This window comes from Arabidopsis lyrata, assembly GCF_000004255.2.
Source record: "Arabidopsis lyrata subsp. lyrata unplaced genomic scaffold ARALYscaffold_8, whole genome shotgun sequence".
Lineage (NCBI taxonomy): Eukaryota > Viridiplantae > Streptophyta > Magnoliopsida > Brassicales > Brassicaceae > Arabidopsis > Arabidopsis lyrata.
The window spans coordinates 2,575,212-2,578,979 of NW_003302548.1; the positions used below are offsets into that span (position 1 = coordinate 2,575,212).

The 3,768-nt window shown below is 29.9% G+C and overlaps 1 long non-coding RNA gene across 1 annotated transcript; it reads left to right on the forward strand.

Moving 5' to 3' along the window:
- Positions 1-24: 24 nt before the first annotated feature.
- Positions 25-699, forward strand: LOC110225829. The gene is made up of 2 exons (XR_002329970.1): positions 25-341; positions 476-699. It is a non-coding gene; the product is annotated as an uncharacterized LOC110225829 (long non-coding RNA).
- The last annotated feature ends 3,069 nt before the right edge of the window (positions 700-3,768 follow it).

A 3,768-nucleotide genomic window follows, 5' to 3' on the forward strand; every position in this document is an offset into this window, starting at 1 on the left:
CCATGTGAGCAATGAAACTGGTCAATAAGGACATGTTCGTTTCCTTTATGAATCTTAATGCTTATTTTATTAAATATTTGCCTAGTAAATGAGATTGGAATTCTTATCCCTTGATACTTCAAGAAAATAGAGACAATGATAACATGATGGAACTATCATATTCGGCTATCGCAAAGCTTGATCAAGCAAAACAGAATGAGATCCAACCTTCTTCATAAAAATTAGAAGGTTATTTACTTTACTTCGTCTTTGTTACTCTTGATGGTTTTGGTTTTGGCAATTTCAGTTCCAAACTAATTCAGGCTATCCACAAGCTTTCCTTTCGGCATCAAGACTTCAAGGTAAACTAATACTCTTTGATTTCTCGTGTTTTCATAAGGTTAGCAGCTGATCAGTTCAAATTATTTAGTAGATATACCCTGCATTTTAAGGAAATTTGAAGCTAATAAGCTTGTCTATTGTACTGCATTTTTAGGACTATTGTTGCTTTGGAGAAGGCAGTGAAGTGAGAATTGCTTGGAATGAGACAACCTAAGTTCTTTGAAAGAGAGAAAGAGCAAGCTAATGGGAAGGCAACGCACATAGAGGGGATGAGATTGAAGTTGTCTTTAGAATGTTAGCTTTATTTTGTTTAAAACTTGGTATGATGTTATGTTAAAATGGATAATGTAATAATTAGGGCTGGGCTTTTAAACCGAACCGAATGTACCGAACCGAAACCGAAGCAAAAAAAATCGAACCGAACCGAACCGAAAATTTGAAAATAACCGAATGGATACTAAATTTGATAACCGAAATAACCGTAACCGAATCGGTACCGAACCGAAATATTTCGGGTAACCGAAATACCCGAAATACAATTATATTTTCGAAATAATTAGTTATTTATAGACCATATAATCAAAAATACTTGAAAAATCTATAAAAATAGTAAAAATACTCAAAAATAACCGAAAAATATCCAAAAATATTCGAAAATACTCAAAAATAACCGAAATATCCGAAAATATCCTAAGCAAAATAACCGAATGGATACTAAATTTTAAAACCGAAAGAACCGGAACCAAACCGAAACCGAACCGAAATTTCAAAATATCCGAATGGATACTAAATTTTAGAACCGAAAGAACCGAAAACCGAATGGACCCAACCGATAACCGAACGGATAACCGAAAGCCCAGGCCTAGTAATAATATTGTTATGTATGTTGATGATTTATGAAATATAAACATTATATTATAAATCCAATTAAATTTATTTTGCAAAATAGGATTCATATATAATAATTATATATGCAAATAGCTTAAAACAATCGAAGTATAGACTTGCTATTGTAGAATGCCCTATGATAACAAAATGCAGGTGCTATATAAGATTTAATTATAGCGTTGTAATTTTGCTATAGTATCTGTATATATCATAGCATTAAAAAAAATGCTATCGTATGTCAAAAAACTATTATAGCTGCCGATGTCATAGCATTAGTCAATTCGCTATCTTATATGTATGATAGCATAATTTCCGCGCTAACAATGTGCATATTTCTTGTAGTGTAACTTCATTTACACAGGCTGGTTTGGCTCTTGGAGATCTCAGATCAGTAAAGGATCTGTATGATTTTAAGACTTTGTCCGTGCTATTCCTCATTGGATCCATCTCTATATTCCCTGCCCTCCTAAAGAGAAAGAGAGTATTTTATAAAACGTGTTAAAGGGCTGGTAGAAAAGTTACAATTCATGCTAGTGCTACGACTCAATGCTCTCTTTCAGTCAATTTTGTCCATGAGGAATCAGGTAACTTGTTCTCCCTGAAATTCTTGGGCGGGGAGGAGCATCTCTAAAAAAATGATCTTGTTACACAAAAGGTTAGAAAAACACCAAACATAGTAACACCTCCAAATTGACAAATTGAGTGAAAGTACTTTGGCCGATAATGATCAAATTTTTGTATTATAGAAGTCGAAGAATAAAACAAAAAAAGCTAATCGTACCTCTCTTAGAGAATGAATTAACAATATGGCTCTTATGTTAAGACTCTTAGCTAATGAGATCTAAATTTGCTGTTTGTTTTTTTTTTAAATCTCTGTTATGTTCAAAAAAGAAAAACAAAAACAAAAAAGTTATTAGAACATTTGCTAAATTTATGGTCAAAATTGAACCACATATCAAAAATAATAATCGTAGAAGACAAAAATAAATTAATGTGAATTAAGTAAACTATTGAGTGAAATTTTGTACATACCAGAAATCCATCAAACATATATATTAGTTTGATAGATCTGCAATGCCACAAATATCCTGAAAACAATAAAAATAACATGTTAACATGATAATTGATCAAATTTTCATTACAAACACAAAATCGTTTTTCAATGATATATCTATTCATAACAAAATAAGAGAAGCACCTTCACCTGCACACGCCAATCTGTTTTGTAAGGCATGATGTCCCTCAAGCAAGCAAAGGATTTGGCCATTGGTGTTCGTAAAAAAATTTTTGAGCTTAAGTTAGAGATCGGAAATGTATTAGTGTTTTGTGTGTTTAGATCTTGGAAATGACCATCTATTTATAGTGTTTAGATAGATTAGTAGGGTTTTATGGTAGAGAATATACAAAATCTTGATTAGCAAATATTATATATCTTATAAATATTCATGATCCTAAATCTAATAGAATATGCTATAGGAAATAAGAATAAAATCATTTAGTTAAGAATCATTTCCAATTCAGTAGTTGTGATTGAATGTGGATTTTATACGGTTTATTTGATTTAGGAAACAAACTTTAATGGGGTCATAATATGTAGCATTTTTATAGGAAATAAGTTGAATATAAAATATTCGTTTGTTAATACGATATATATAGTTTACAAAAAAAAAAAAAATATATATATATATATATATATATATATATATATATATATATACAATGGATATATAATTGTGCATTAATTTCGGAAACGAATTAAATTCTGGAAATTAATGTTTAAATTTTCCTAATTTAAACAATCGAATTAATGATTTTTATATTGTATTAGTTATTTATGATAACTAAGGTATGTGGAATAATCATTAGAAATTTAGATTTGATTTCGATTTTATTGTTTTAGTAGTTTTCATTTGCTAGATATTCTCGATATTAGGTTTAATAGCATTTAAAATTAAATATTTGATTTCCATATCTTTTAAACTCAAATATAGTTTACGAAAAATTAGGAATGTTTAGTGAGTTAATTTATTGTTTTGTAAAATTTGCTTAAGACAATATTTTTGTCAGATTTTATTTGTAGGAACTAAATGTACAATATTGAAATTGTAAAAGGATTTTTGAGGCCAAATCTTCACCAAAAATGTATATATAGATTATTGGATCAAGTTGTATAGAAAGCTAACCAAATCTATGATGCATTATTTACAGAAGGAGAAGTTGAAATGGCTTAAAGGCTTATCGGTGAAAGAATATAGAGAGATATGGGTTTTTTTTGTCCACGCTAGCTACGTCCAAATCTAATAGCCTTATCTAACTGTGAGTGGTGTCTGTAAAGAGGACGTTCATTGTAAGGTCTCGGGTTATATATATAATCAATGATCAACCACTATGTAAATCTTTTGAGTTTGGGACCTCTACCAAATTCCCACAACATAAATTTTATGGTACTGATTCACATCATTCTCAACTTTTCTTTTTCACCCATACAAACGCATGACTCAATTCAGAAGTCGAGAAGTACCAAATACTTTTAAAAATTTAAATAGTTAATGCTAGCCC